General features: G+C 49.8%; 3 long non-coding RNA genes and 1 pseudogene across 5 annotated transcripts; 2 read left to right on the top strand and 2 right to left on the bottom strand.

The window, feature by feature from the left end:
* Positions 1–1,352: 1,352 nt before the first annotated feature.
* On the top strand, positions 1,353–3,428 carry LOC123069061 (uncharacterized). Its single transcript, XR_006432250.1, has 2 exons — positions 1,353–2,523; positions 3,000–3,428. It is a non-coding gene; the product is annotated as an uncharacterized lncRNA (long non-coding RNA).
* Positions 3,429–3,680: 252 nt separating this feature from the next.
* On the bottom strand, positions 3,681–6,238 carry LOC123069060 (uncharacterized). Of its 2 annotated transcripts, XR_006432249.1 has the most exons (5): positions 5,894–6,238; positions 4,926–5,531; positions 4,444–4,571; positions 4,096–4,247; positions 3,681–3,978 (listed from the first exon to the last, which is right to left on the bottom strand). It is a non-coding gene; the product is annotated as an uncharacterized lncRNA (long non-coding RNA). The 2 variants fall into 2 exon arrangements; XR_006432248.1 differs by lacking the exon at positions 4,926–5,531.
* Positions 6,239–7,970: 1,732 nt separating this feature from the next.
* Positions 7,971–12,466, bottom strand: LOC123069063 (uncharacterized). Its single transcript, XR_006432252.1, has 2 exons — positions 11,903–12,466; positions 7,971–9,126 (listed from the first exon to the last, which is right to left on the bottom strand). It is a non-coding gene; the product is annotated as an uncharacterized lncRNA (long non-coding RNA).
* LOC123069057 (UDP-glycosyltransferase 73D1-like) lies at positions 8,506–10,485 on the top strand (annotated as a pseudogene). The gene is made up of 2 exons (XR_006432247.1): positions 8,506–8,969; positions 9,311–10,485. The product of XR_006432247.1 is annotated as a UDP-glycosyltransferase 73D1-like (transcript).
* Positions 12,467–15,238: the final 2,772 nt, after the last annotated feature.

The following is a 15,238-nucleotide window of genomic DNA, read 5'->3' as shown; positions in this document are numbered from 1 at the left end:
CGATATTTTTCAGAGGTATGCACGTGTAGTTATTGATGTTTTATTTTCCGTATATGGTTATAGTGGGGTATTTATTTGCAATCTGGATCGCCGCCGGTATGAAAAAAATGGATCTTGCACTATAAATTATAAGTTTGCTTCCCTAACAATATTTTAAAAATATTTAACAGGTAAAATTAACATCATATTTAGATTCCACACATTTTTCTAATAAAATTTCATATATAATATGTTAAAATTGAAGTTACGGTTTAAAAGATACAAATAATTTAGAAAATCATTTGGTTTGACGCAAATATATTCCAAAATAATATTTAAAAATACTTAACAGGTAAAAATAATCTCATGTTCACATTCTACATATTTTTCTAATCGAATTTCATATATAACATGTTCAAATCGGAGTTACGGTTTAAAAGATATGAGTGATTTTAAAAAGCATTTGTTTGACTTAAATATGATCCGTGAATGAATTACCTAAAACATCAGGGGGGTTTCGAAAAATGTAAAATAACGGTTCGGGTGTGACTTAAATCCGGACGGCGGGTTGATTTCAAGAAAAGACATGGACTTTTGTGTAAAATACGAAAATAACGCTTTGTTTTAACTTAAAACAGGACTGCGGGTTGAATTCTTTGAAATAGAGGGACTTTTTTGAAAAAATGCCATGACGGACGAAAAAAACTTAATTTGCTTTATTATTAGGTAAAGATATAGGTAAAGAGGTAAAGATAAAGATTGAGAGGACAAGCCCCACCCGCTGAAATTCATGGGCATTTAGTTAGTTTAGGAGGGTCACGTTAGAATTTTCACAGGGTTTTCGTGGATGTAGCATTCAATCTGGATGCTACATGAACTAACCCCCTCACAATGTGGTTATTATTTCTCATAGTTTCTTCTTTTGTGATAGCAAAACTTTTCCCGTGACAATACATGATGAACTAGGGACTCTGTAGCCTACCTTGCAAGGGGATAAAACGTTCAGCGCTCATAGGTTCTCACCCATTGGGATGGATGACTCAAGCGGCTCTTCAAAAACTCAATTTTAGTCACGTTTTTGTAGGTTTGGTGTGCGACAAATTTTTTAACTGAAGTTTTGAGAAATGTCAAGCTGCAAATTGTGGAGGTAGAGTTGACGATTCAAAAATCTTCAGTGCATTAACTTTTAGTTGTACGTATCAAGGAATACAACTGTTACGGTGATTGGCGATTTTAGGGGCCGTCCATCCACTCCAATCAAACGATAGAGAAATAGGAGTTACGCGGAGTTACGAAACTTAAATTACGTGGAATTACAAATAACGGTGGGACCATTACAAAATTTAGGTGGGACTAGTAATTTTCTAAAGGGCAAATCCGTCAATTTCCCTCCAATCTCACTAAGGCCGATACATCTCCTGTTCACCCTCACCGTCGGGTCGGTTCCTCGATCGTTCCCCTCTCGGTTCGAAGCAGAAGGGTAGGATAGGGTGGGTTGGCAGAGGGGGTCGGGGAGGATGGCCGCTTGGGCGAGGAGGCGGAGCCAATGACCCCCGCGGTGGCGGCGGCGGAGTGGCCCCAGGGGCTGGAGGACCGGCGTCTGTTGCGGACCCGGTTCCTGGCCGTCAAGAGCCAGATCGAGCGCACGACGGTGGTAGCCGTCCAGAGGAAGAGGAAGAGCACCCTGCGCCGGTTCGGCGGCCGTGGCGTCACGGAGAGGAGGCGGAGAGAAAGGCCACCGGTGGCCCCGTGAAGGTCGAGGAGGCCGCCGCCTCGTCGTGCTCACCTCGATCCACTTTTTCTCGCATGTGTTCGGTGCGGGCAGAGGAAATAGCAGAGGATCACGTCGACGTCGACGCCCGGGGGGTCGAAGGGAGGGGCGGCGGCCTGGAAGAGCGCGACGAGCAGCGAAGCAAGTCGGTCGTGGGGCTGGAGCAGCAGCACCACAGCCTCCTCGACCCCCTGTTCTCATATCCTATCCGTGCGAGCATGGGAAATAGCAGAGGAGCACGCACGTGTTGACGTCCGGGGAGTCAGAGGGGAGGCGACCTACCGGTGGAGCGCGGTGAGCAGTGGATCCGGTCGGTCGTGGGGCTGAAGCATCAGCGCCGCCGCTTCCTCCTTTCCTTTATCAAAGCCGAAGTGGTGTCGTCGACGTCGTCGTTGATGGTGGCGGTCATGTTGCCTGGGACGCCGTCAACACGCCGGTGCTGCCGCTGCTGGTGGAACTATGCAAGTCGCTGCTGGTGCAACACTGCTGCTCATGGTGCCCAACGTCGTCGGCGCGTAACTCTCCTACCTTCTGCCCACCGGGTCACCCGGCAACGTCGATGGTTCAACAACATGGTGATCACCCGAATGCCCATCAAAATTGTTGGCATGTGTTGCGGCTCTCATGGTCCTACTGCCAACGGTGGGCGTCCAAGAGGCACTTGACCGCCGTGGCATCCCTCGTCCTCAAACTGCGCCGGTTCGGCGGCCGCTCTGGCATGCACGTCCCAGCGGTAGGTGGGCGAATTCAGCTGAAGGAGCCGGAGTACAGAGGTATACTTCCCCCTTCTCAGTGCTTTTGATTACAGTGATTAGAGTCAGTAGGTATATTTCCCCCTTCTCAGTGCTTTTGATTACAGTGATTAGAGTCAGTAGGTAGTGATTAGAGTCAGTAGGTAATACTGAACATGGTAAATTTCATTAGAATATGACTTGCAAGTTGATGGGTTCAGAACCTTTGTGCTGTGAAAAACAGTTATAGTAAGAGATTCAGACAATGTTCTTCTGATTAGGCACTGGACTAGCAAACGGTTTGGTACTGTCTGAGTCTTTACCCATAAAATGTGATAGTAATTAAGATCATATTATGCAAGAACCAAAGTGGTGCTGATTTATGATTAAATCTAGAAAAAGACTGATATTTGGTCACATGGATGAATGTTAATCCTTGTTGAGCGTGTCACTTGTATAGAACACAGTGAGAAATAAGGAAAGAAGACTGATATCTTCTCGTGGAGGTGTGGATGCAGGACCCCTCCAACGTGCCAAAGATTAGCACATGGAGCTACCGGAGCCGGACGGCCCAACCTCACCGCCAACAGAAAAGCGCACGATGGTGCATGGAGTCATCATCCATGTTGGATCGGTGGAGGATCACATCACCACACGTTGTCACAGCTTCACTTTCTGTGTTTTTGATATGGTTGATGGCACCAGCCCTTCTCCTTTCGAAGATGGAGGTCACGGGTTTGCAGGGGGCAAGCTAGAGATTTTTAGATTTAATTGTTTGAATACGTATATTTCATTTCATATTGTGTCAAGTCTTGCGTACTACTCCCTCCGCTCCATCCGTTTCAAATTTGTGAACGGAGGGGTGCTTCATATGAGCTTCTATCTATAAACTTTTGTCCGCAATCTATTTGTGATAACTTCTCTCCAAGGTAGGAGCCACTTTTGTATGCTTACTTCTCGTGATTCATTCTTTGTTGTCAAATTCTCGTTCATTTGGTGAGCTTGTGTAATATATGTGTTCATTGACCATGGCCAAGTAAATCAAATTGAATTTCCTGTTAAGGTCTGATGCTTACAGCTAAACTGAACAAAAGATATAGTGAAATAATCAACTGATAACAAAGCAAAGAAAAGGTTGCCCCCTAGTCCTTGGAGCTGAGTCCAGTTCTTAACCACAAGCTTCCTCAAGGATAAGCAGCAACAACAAAGATAATTTAGCTTTGCACGATCCTCGGCACTTTTTATGCAAGTCTGAATAATCTCACTTGAATCTAATAAAAATGCATCAACTTCTATACAGCTTTTTAATGCAAATCTGAATAATCTCACTTGAATCTAATAAAAATGCATCATCTTCTATACAGCTTCTAACGGCCGCCAGTAAAAACTGATAATCTTCTCTACAACAATCTAGAGCTCCTTTATCTTCTCTTGTTGTGCAACATCCTTCTTGTCATATTCTTGCGCCTTCCCTTCCAGCTCTTCTAACCACCCATCCTGAAATTGCACAGTTTTTTAAATCAAAAATTGCACTGTGGTATTGATGTAAGCATATCTGTTTCCCCATTTACTGCTGCCTTGTGTATGGATCATTGTGAACATTAAAGATGATACCTGAGTTACTCAAAGCAGTTGACACTGCCAGATTATTCTTTTGAACTTTTGGAGTGATAGTGGGAGGCTGAGTATCTAGAGTTCCATTCACTGCCTCTGTAGATTAATATCTGCTCATTGTCAATTGACAGGAGAACACAAGGAACAAGATCCTACACATAGAGAACCACATATTTTTTGTTTAGGGTATAAGAAAGTATATACTCCCTCCGTATCAAAATATAAGACGTTTTAGTAGGCTAGTTTAGCCTACAAAAATGTCTTATATTTTGGTTCACAAGTAGTACATGATATATTTCCATCATCTGTAACTACATGGTAACATAATGGCTATGGGGGGATGAGAACCTTCAGCTTTGCTTCATTTTTTTTGCTGTCACTTGGTTCCAAACCCTCGCAATCAATATTTCACCAAATCATTTCCCTCAAAAGCATCCCGAACATCCATTACAAGATTGATATATGTTCCATTTTCGCTGCAAAACCAAGGAGTAAAATAACACTTGTTTAGTCTCATGTCCTGGTCAATATGGACGAAGAAACACATACATCTACAGTCTATTTTACAGCAAGTAACTTTTGTAGATATAGAACAAGTTACCTACATGATACATGATACAGTGGGGAGGCAGGATACAAATCATAGAAATAGCAAATGTCTATGATCTAATATCCTTGGCATACAACCTCACAAATAAATTTGGAATCAATCGTGAGGCCAGTAGGGTCAAAATTAGCATTCATTTGTAATAATTAGCTCATGGTTATCCAGATTTAGCAGGCAGGATTGCGCATTTTCAAGCATGATATGAATCATCCTATGAACACACCTCCCGAGTTGGCAGCGACATCCTCGCATATCGAATTGCCAGCGGACCCATCGCCGGCATCACACCACCGTCGGCGCAGCGGTTCGGGAATTTCCACCCACAACTTCTTCGAAACGACACAGTAAGGCGAAGCAGGTGATGCACCACCGGTGGCCGGTGATGGGTCGGTGTAGAAGAGTAGTGGTATCCGATCCTTCAGGCGAGGTGGGCGGTGGCCGGCGGCTCCGATCCCGCGGGTGAGGCTGGCGGCTCCGATCCCGCCAGTGAGGAGGGCGGCGGCGTTCAAGCAGACTGGGCCGCGGAGGAGAGGGTCGTGGGTGAGGCGGCAACCGGGATCCCGCAGATGAGAACGGGGCGGCGTTCAACCTGGCTGGGCCGGGTGGATCGGAGGAGCTCCGATCTGGTGGTGGCAAGAATTGTGGAGGGGATAGGAGCAGGAGAATACGGGGGTGGAGCGATTGTTACGTGCGGGATAAGATCGTGGGGGCTGGATTTTTTTTTCATGATTGACTGGTGGGGGTCATAGGCTGCCAAGGGCCGCAAATTTGGAAAAGTGGCGGGGTTATATTTTCAGTGAAGGGGGAAAGGTATTTTTGGCGTAAACACCTGAAATATTAACCATGTCTAGGCATAAGCAAGCAAGATTTCAGATTTAGACTCTCACAGCTACTCTAATCATGCATGCCAAGAATTCGTACAACTGGTAAATCACCCTATTCAAGTGCTGAAATGAATATAATTAAACAGCAGTAGATTTCAGCAAACATCCCCTCAGGCCGGCCTTAATATGTTCAGACTTGGGAACAGGCAAAATAACAGAGCAAAAGTACTAGAGCGATCAGGAAATGTATTGCTCTGAACATGCAGTTGGTTGGGCGTAGTTCGGTGGCAATCAGAGCATGGGACTGCCGCGGCCGACGACGCGAACATGAGGATCGGAGGAGCTAGTAGGACATATATGCAGCTACCTGTAGACGGCGGGAAGCTCGCCGGCGGCGAGGTAGCACGGGCGATGGACGTCGGAGGGGAAACCGCTCTTGTAAACAGGAGGGAACTGCGCAGCCTGAGGCAGTATGGTTTCCAGCGTACGGTGGAGAGATCGATCCTCTGTCGTCGGCGGCAGGTTAGGGGGCGCCTGGGAAGCGGAGGCTTCCGCCGACTCGGCGCGCCGCGGTGGAGGGCCTGCAGTACTGGTGGCCGGCCGGATCCCTGCGGCAGGAGCGAGAGGAGGGTGGCGGCGGCGGCGGCTATGCGAGGGGATTGAGATTGGATTCGTCCGTGCGTGGGGACGGGGATGAACTTGTCGTGCGGAACGGAACGGACGGAGCAGCTCAATTACTAATTTACCCTTTTTACAGAAAATAAATCTTTAAATGACTTTCCCAGATCTAACGGTCCGACAAATTCCGAGGTAGAGTTACATGAAATTACTATTCGTAACTCGTCAATCACCGTAAAAGAGCTCATCAAGGAAACCTTTTTCGTGTCTTTTGTGTCTATTATGTTGTGTGTGTGATCATCGTCGTTGACAGAACTCCCCGCGATTTACTAAACAATTTGTCGTTCCCAGGGCCCTAATTTTTGAACAAAGTCATTGCATCAGACATGTGTCCACTGAATCTTTTTTTCCGAAAAGGAGGATGCATTGCCATTGTACCTCTTTGCGACAGGAAGTCTACACGATCTGTTGGTTAGAGCACCTCCACCCGCGCCTCTAGAACGGCCTTCCCACACGATTTTTTTGCGCCGACGCTGAAAAAACGGCTCAGTCGCGCCCCCAAGAGCCCGTTTTTCGCCGGTGTGGAATCAGCGCCGGCGGACCCAGGCCGAACCCGGCACGCTGGGGGGCGCCCGGGGGCGCCGGGGCCAGTGTTTTGGCGCGAAAAAGGCGCGGGCCCGCCGAGTCAGCGAGATGGACGCTTCGTCGCCCTCATCGCCTCGGTTCCCGCGGGAATCAATGCCAAGGCTGTCGCGCTGCCGCCGCCGGTCTTCTTCCTCGTCTTCCTCCTCGCACTCCTCCTCGCGCTCTTCTTCCCACTCTTTCGACTCTCCGGCGTTGCTCGGCGTCAAGGCCGAGCCCGTCGCTCGGCCGGCGCACTCGCAGCGTCAGCATTGTCATAAACGAGGGCGGCAAGCGTGCCTCCTCGTCGGCTCCTCCGCGCTTCGTCAAGCCAAAGACGGAGTCGGGGCTTCCCGCCGTGAAGACGGAGCACGGCGTGGAGCTCGACGACGAGGCGGCCCTGAAATGGGCGCGCCAGGACTACCTCTGAATGGAGATGGAGCGCCAGCGCGCCGCCCTGCAGCGCTTCGAGCAGCGCCGCTGGGGCTGCGACGAAGGAGGCGTCGTCGTCCTGGACGACAGCGACGACGAAGACGCGCCGCCACCACCGGTCCGCCTTGGCGACGCCGGCCAGGGGTCCAGCAGGGGCGGCCGCGTCAAGGAGGAGAAGGCCGCCGACGACGACGGCGGCGAGGATGGCGGCGACGACGGCGACTACTCCGCGTTCAACGACTTCTTGGCCCCTTAGTTAGGATTTTTTTTTAATATAATTTTGCTATGTAGGCCGCAAACATGTCTAATATATGCCAAGTTTGCCGAATTTTAGCCGAGTTTATGCGAACTTCGCCGAATGAGTTTTTTTAAAAAAAAAATAGACGCTGTCCGGGGCGGCCGTGGGTCGGCGACTGGGAACCAACTCGCCTCCAGGCCCCTTTTTAGCGCCGGCTCACCCCCAACGGCTGGAGATGCTCTTAGCTTTGCGGGAGCGCAAGCTGCTCACCTCCGTTTGAGCCCAGCTCTGCCACCGGTGATTAGAGATTTTCTTCTATGAAAGTACGCCGCCAAGGGCTATTTCTGGGCTCCTGGCTGGTCTCGTTTTTTGTATTCCCTGAACTAAAAATCACAACGAGTAAATCGAAACGGAGGGAGTATATCGGTGTTGAATAGGGTGCACTGCCTTCACTAAAGTCGCTCCAAAAATGGACTTGTATTTTCCAAATCGATGGAGTGCTTTTCTCTGCAGAAGCTTCTCACTTTCAAAGGCCTGAGAGGATACAGACCATACATAGTAATCTTTGACCAGGACTAATATGGTCAAAAAAACAGACGAGATCACAGTACACTGAATCTCCACATGGAAAATAATGCACTCCTGTCATATTATTGGCAGAACCAGCTGGCTCTGCCTTCCACATGCTTGAGAATTGAGTAGCACCACGCACATACGGCAAGTCAGCATCATCCGGGCAGCCAAATTCAGTGAATCGAATGGCGTGCTCTTCTTTGACCTGCGCCATCCGACGTCAGCATCATCCGGACCGCCTGGACGCCGCCTTTCTGGAGGGGTTCAGAACTTAAGAAGATTCATTCATCCACATGGCCGACGTTAGAGCATGCGTCACTAGCAAGAGGTGACCAAGTTGATACGCTGCACTCGTTCCGACGTCAGCTCGTCAACTCAACTTAGGAAGATATATATAGCACCAGGACCAGGTGCTATATACACACTACGGTTGCCATTGCACCGCTTCCAAGCCCTCCCAGCTTGACAGACTCCACTAGCATTTCAGCCGATCAGCCATGACCTTCGCCGGCAGCGGTGATGGCCCGAGCGGCTCTGCGAGGGCGCACTTCGTGCTGGTACCCATGATGGCTCAGGGTCATACCATCCCCATGACCGACATGGCACGCCTGCTGGCAGAACATGGCGCGCAGGTCAGCTTCATCAGGGCTTCGCCGCTGACGTGAAGGCAGCAGGCCTGGCGGTTCAGCTCGTGGAGCTCCACTTCCCGGCAGCGGAGTTCGGCCTACCCCGGGTGCGAGAACCTCGACATGATCCAATCAAAGAATTTGTTCCTGAACTTCATGGAGACCTGTGCTGCGCTGCAGGAGCCGCTCATGGCGTACCTCCGTGAGCAGCAGCGCTTGCCTCCTAGCTGCATCATATCTGACCTGGTTCACTGGTGGACTGGTGACATCGCAAGGGAGCTTGATATCCCAAGGCTGACCTTTAATGGCTTTTGTGGCTTCTCGTCCCTCATCAGGTACAATCATAATAAAAGGCAAATCTTGTGAGTAATTAATTTTGTACTATGCATATTATTGCTGCTACAATTAAGTGCTTTACTTCATCAGTGGACGGAAAACTAGTGTAAATTGGCTCCAGAGAGAAGAAAGCATTGAACATATAAAAGACTACACCTGAAAGGAAAAAGAATTATCTGAGTACTAGTTTGTGTGATGAAATATGTAATTTACACTGCATAAGGAATCACAGACAGCAAAGGTTTTCATGAGCAAGTTTTTAGGCCAGCTATATCTGGTTGACGTTTGTCGAAGAAGTCTGCTCTTATACGTATTTGAAACAACTACAACCATCTTGCAGGTACATCACTTATCACAACAATGTATTTCAAAATGTCAAAGACGAAAATGAGCTCATCACAATCACAGGGTTCCCTACGCCACTAGAGCTGACAAAGGCAAAATGCCCTGGAAATTTTTGTATTCCTGGTATGAAGCAAATCCGTAAGAAGTTCCTTGAAGAGGAGCTGAAAAGTGATGGTGAGGTAATTAACAGCTTCCAGGAGCTGGAGACATTGTACATTGAATCCTTTGAGCAGACGACAAAGAAGAAGGTCTGGGCGGTCGGACCAATGTGCCTCTGCCACCGAGACAACAACACTATGGCCCGCAAGAGGAAACAAGGTGTCAATGGATGAAGCACAGTGCTTGCAATGGCTTGATTCAATGAAGCCAGGCTCAGTGGTCTTTGTCAGCTTTGGCAGCCTCGCTTGCACTACACCTCAACAGCTTGTTGAGCTGGGACTGGGACTTGAAACCTCCAGGAAACCGTTTATTTGGGTGATCAAAGCAGGAGCTAAGCTTCCAGAAGTTGAGGAATGGCTCGCAGACGAGTTCGAGGAGCGTGTCAAAAATAGAGGCATGGTCATAAGGGGTTGGGCACCACAGCTCATGATCCTGCAGTACCAAGCCGTTGGAGGATTCGTGACGCACTGCGGGTGGAACTCAACAGTAGAGGGCATCTGTGCAGGTGTGCCCATGATCACATGGCCGCACTTTGGGGAGCAGTTTTTGAATGAGAAGCTGCTGGTGGATGTGCTGAAAATTGGGATGGAGGTTGGAGTGAAAGGAGTTACACAGTGGGGAAGTGAAAACCAGGAGGTTATGGTTACAAGAGATGAGGTGCAGAAAGCTGTGAACACCCTGATGGATGAGGGGGCGGCTGCAGAAGAGATGAGGGTGAGAGCAAAAGACTGCGCCATTAAGGCAAGGAGGGCTTTCAATGAGGGAGGTTCTTCGTATGACAACATAAGGCTATTAATTCAAGAAATGGAAATCAAGACGAATGCATGTGGTTCAGTGGTTGATACAGATGGTAATAAGCTCTCTTTTTTGGTGTAAACATAAAGTAAACGAGCCTATAGCATATTTATCGTTATAAAGGATTTCTTTTACAAATAACCGGTAGCCTGTATCAGGATCACTGTCTATTCTGTTGCGCGGGTTTCATATTTTGGGGAAAGGGGATATCCCCGGCCGCTGCATCATACTGATCCACACAGTCATATTTATTAAAAACAATTCAGAAGTTCAGTAGTTTCATAATGATTACACAGTCTGCTTCTCCAAATGGCATGCTCTCCTTTTCATTTTGCTACCACTTACTCATCAGAGTTGATAAGAGTTCAGAAAGGATAAAAAATGAAATAAAATGTATGCACATTATCAAAACTGAGACTAAAAGCAAGCTATGATTCAAGGTGAATAATCCAAAAGAAGGTAAGGAAGTGAAACCCACATAAAGCACATATGAATTTAGAAACTTATGTTTGACTTAGCAGTGTGACAAACATGAAATCTCAAGGATCTCTCCATACTAAAAAGAGGTTCAAGGTTACCTAAAATAAGGTTGTCTTGTACTGTTTACATGAGAAGTAAATGAAGGATCAAACTCAAGACTAGTGAGCAAATCTATTGTTTTAAACGTGCTGGTTGATTCTCCTAGTTGCCAAAATCAATCTAATCCTGCACTTTAGTCTTCTAAACGGATAAAAGTATGTACTCAGTAAAATGAAAAGAGCCTGTAGTACAAATAACCTGTTGTCATTAGAAAGAACCTACATGTCATTGGAAATAATTTTATTTTACAAATAACCCGTTGCTTATATTAGGCTCACTGGTGGGGCCATGATTGTTTAGAGATTAAATGAGGGTCCAAAGACAGCAATATCAATTGTCTACGCTGTTGTGCAGGTTTCATGGCAGTCAACATAATGATTACACAGTCTTCTTCTGCAGATGTTATGCTCTCCTTTTCATTTTGCTAGCACTTGCTCATCAGAGTTAAATATGGGTCAGAAAGGGGAGGAAATGAAATAAACTGTATGCACATTATCAAACTGAAACTAAAATTAAGAGATGATTCGAGGTGAATAATTCAAAGGAAGAGAAGGAAATGGAACCCACATAACGTGCATATGACATTAAAATCTTATGTTTGACTTAGTAGTGTGGCAAACATGAAATTTCAAGGATCTCTCCATACTAAAAGAGATAAGGATCACCTAAAACAAGGTCGTCTTGTACAGTACTGTTTATATGACAAGTGGCTAAAGGGTCAAAGCTCAAGACCAGTGAGCAAATCTATTGTTTTGAACGCTGACGCTCCTAGTTGCCAAAATCAATCTAAACCTGCACTTTCATCTTCTAAAGGAATAGAAGTATGTAGGAGTATTTATCTAGCAACTTGGGGGCACAAAGAGGAGTGCATAAGTTCAAAGAAACTATGGTGTAATAGATTGTTTCATAGGAAGTGTCAAGATTTACTGAGCAATTGTGAACAGGTATGGTCAAATGTTCTATATTCAAAGTAGGACAGTGTGTTGAGTTCCTTACAAAGTCAAATATGAACTAGGCAATGGGAAAGATGTAGACTGGAGGAAATAGACCAAACCTGGTTTCACTATGCACCGATGAGCGATGACTGTCACTTCATCTGGAGCATTCTGTAAAACATATGGATATCCTCCTCACCGTGAGGACCAGCGAGCTTTGGCAAGTGGGCGTTCAGGTTGAGCTCTAGCCCAAACTTAGCCACGACGTGCGCATGAACGGCGTCCCCACAGCCGGCTCCATGGCGCGCGCATTGAGCAACGGCGCGCGTAGGGCCTGGCTCCGCACGCCAGGATGCCCACGTACACCCGCAACAGCATCCTCGGCGCCAGCAGCCGCCGCCGCGAGGCGCCCCGGCGAGGAATTTCATCGAACGGGCCACGGGCGCGCCGCAGGGCGCGCAGCATGTGCTTACTAGCCTTCCGCACGCACTCCTCGCCGCGAGATTGTTGCATCAACATTAACCGCGGGTAGTTGCAGTGATGCGCAGGGAACGTGTCGGCAGAGTGTAACACCGCCAGGAGCGAGAGAGGAATCTAGATCGAGCGAGGGGAGGGAGGAGAGGATGGCTTGGAGAGGAAGGAGGAGGAATGGATTGCAGAGGAAGGATTCGGCACAGAGAATTGTCAACACACGCATAAACCCCACGGCCACAGGCGGCCCCTTTTTAACACCACACACGCATGCCACTTGGCTGGCCAGCTGGCTGGGCCCACCAGCCAGCTCTAGAGCACACTAACCTAACCTATGGTTAGGTGTGACATTCCTCCCTCCTTAAGACGCGTCTTCTTCTTCTTCCGTGTCGTCGTCGTCCTCCGCCTCCGTCCAGAGCCGTGCTGACGGAAAACGGTGGCGGAGCACGTCGTAGTCCTCCCACGTCGTCGGCGCGGAGTCGCCGGTGCCCCATTGCACCTTGAGCTGCACCACCGGCGCGTCGCCCTGCTTCATCATGCGCCTGTCCAGAATGCGCGTAGGTGTGCGGTCGTCGACGGAGAGGTCTGGCACCTTGGGCAGCTCGCCGTACACCGGTGTGAAGTCGGGGGTGACGGGCTTCAGCTGCGAAACATGGAAGACGGGGTGGTTTTGGCTCTCTGGCGGCAGGTCGAGCTTGTACGCGAGCGCACCGATCTTCTTGATGATCTTGTAGGGACCAAAGTACTTGAAGGCGAGCTTGGCGCACGGGCGGTTGACCACCGAACGTTGCGCGTAAGGCTGAAGCTTGAGCAGCACCTGTTCGCCCGCCTGGAAGTGGCGCTCGGTGCGGTTGCGGTCGGCGTTTTTCTTGAACCGGCGCTGGGCGCGCTCCAACTGAGTGCGAATGTGCGCCGTATGCGTCGCCCAGTCCATCTCCTCGTTGGCCGGCGCCGACTCCGCCCAGGACGCTATGGCGCCGAGGTTTGCTTCCTTGCCGTAGAGAGCCTTGAAGGGAGTGCCCTCGAGTGACGCATGGAAGGTAGAATTGTACCAAAACCCTGCCATCGGCAGCCACCTACGCCATTTGTGCGGCGAGTCGTGAACTGCGCAACGAAGGTACATCTCCATGCATTGGTTCACCCGCTCGCTCTGGCCGTCTGTCTGGGGTGATAGGCTGTCGAGTAGAGCCTTGAAGGGAATGCCGTGTAGCTTCACCACATTCTCCCAGAATGCGCGCGCCACCTGTTGGGCGTTGAAGGGGAACAAAATGGGTGAATTTGGTGAAGCGGTCGATGACCACCATGATCGTGTCGCACCCCTCCGAGCACGGCAAGCCTTCGACAAAGTCCATCGTCAGGTCCTCCCAGGGCGCCGCTGGAATGGGCAGCGGGGCCAGGAGACCCGCCGGCTTGACGTGCTCGTGTTTGGCCTGCTGGCACACCGTGCACTGCTGCACGAAATCGGTGATGTCGCGCTTGAGGCCCCGCCAGTCGAAGTGTTTGCGCACGCGCTGGTAGGTGGCGGTGGAGCCGGAGTGGCCGCCCACCGCACTGCAATGCAGCGCGGCGATGAGCTTGGTGCGCAGAGCCGAATTGGCCCCAATCCAGAGGCGACCTTGACGCCGGATGATGCCGCGGTAGAGCTCGTAGCCTTGATCGTCCGGCCTGTGCACCGCCAGTTGTTGCAGCCGTTCTTGCGTGTCGGCGTCGGTGACGTAGGAATTGGCCACCTCCTGCACCCAGGCTGGCTAGCACGCGGAGAGCACGGCCAACTCGAACTGCTTGTCCACGCGTGAGAGCGCGTCCGCGGCGCCATTGTCCAATCCCCTTCTGTACTGGAAGCAAAATTGCAGCCCCACCAGTTTCGCCATGGCCTTGCGCCGGAGCTCTGTTTCCAGGTGCTGTTCGCCGAGGTTGTAGAGTGACTTGTGATCTGTGATGATGTCGAAGGGGCTGCGCTGCAAGTATTGGCGCCACTTGTCGACGGCCATCATCACGGCGAGGAACTCCTTCTCGTAGGTGGAGAGCTTCTGATTGTGCACGCCCAATGCCTTGCTGAAGTACGCCATGGGGTGCCCGTCCTGCGCGAGCACCACGCCAACGCCCGTATCGCATGCGTCCGTCTCGATCGTGAACAGCCGCGCGAAGTCCGGCAGCGCCAGAACAGGTGTGGTGACCATCGCCTGCTTGAGCGTATCGACCGTTGCCTGCACCTGATCAGTCCAGGAGAATCATTTCTTGGTGAGTAGTTGCATGAGCGGCTTGGCGATGATGTCGTAGTGCGGCACGAACTTTCCGTAGTATCTTGTGAGGCCGAGAAAGCCGCGCAGCTCTGTGGTGTTCGCCAGCATCGGCCACTGTTCCATGGCCTGCGTCTTCTCCTTGTCCGTGGCTACACCCTCCTTCGAGATCACGTGGTCGAGGTAATCGATGTGATCAGCAGCAAAGGTGCACTTGGATTCCTTGACGTAGAGCTGGTGCGTGTGGAGCAGCTCAAAGACAATGTGCAGATGCTCCAGGTGCTCCTCCATGGTCTCGCTGAAAACCAGAATATCGTCTAGAAAGATGATGACAAACTTGCGGATATACTTACCGAAAACGGTGTTCATCAGGCACCGAAATGTGGCCGACGCGTTCGTGAGGCCGAACGGCATTACTCTGAACTGAAAGTGCCCGTGGTGCGTCTTGAACGCTGTCTTGGGTTCGTCCTCCTCGTGCACCCTGATCTGGTGGTAACCAGTGCGCAAGTCCAGCTTGGAGAACACCGCTGCGCCAGCCAATTCGTCAAGGAGCTCATCGATGATGGTCAGGGGGAACTTGTTCTTAATGGTTGCATCATTGAGTCGGCAATAGTCGACGCAAAAGCGCCAGGTGTTGTCCTTCTTCTTCACGAGCAGCACCGGCGCGACGTAGGGACTGACGCTGTGCGTGATCACACCTGAGTCCAGCATCTCCTTGACCTGGCGCTCGATCTCGTCCTTTTA

Source organism: Triticum aestivum, chromosome 3B (genome assembly GCF_018294505.1).
Source record: "Triticum aestivum cultivar Chinese Spring chromosome 3B, IWGSC CS RefSeq v2.1, whole genome shotgun sequence".
Lineage (NCBI taxonomy): Eukaryota > Viridiplantae > Streptophyta > Magnoliopsida > Poales > Poaceae > Triticum > Triticum aestivum.
The sequence above is the reverse complement of the archived record's forward strand: the minus strand, read 5'-3'. Positions and strand labels throughout refer to the sequence as shown.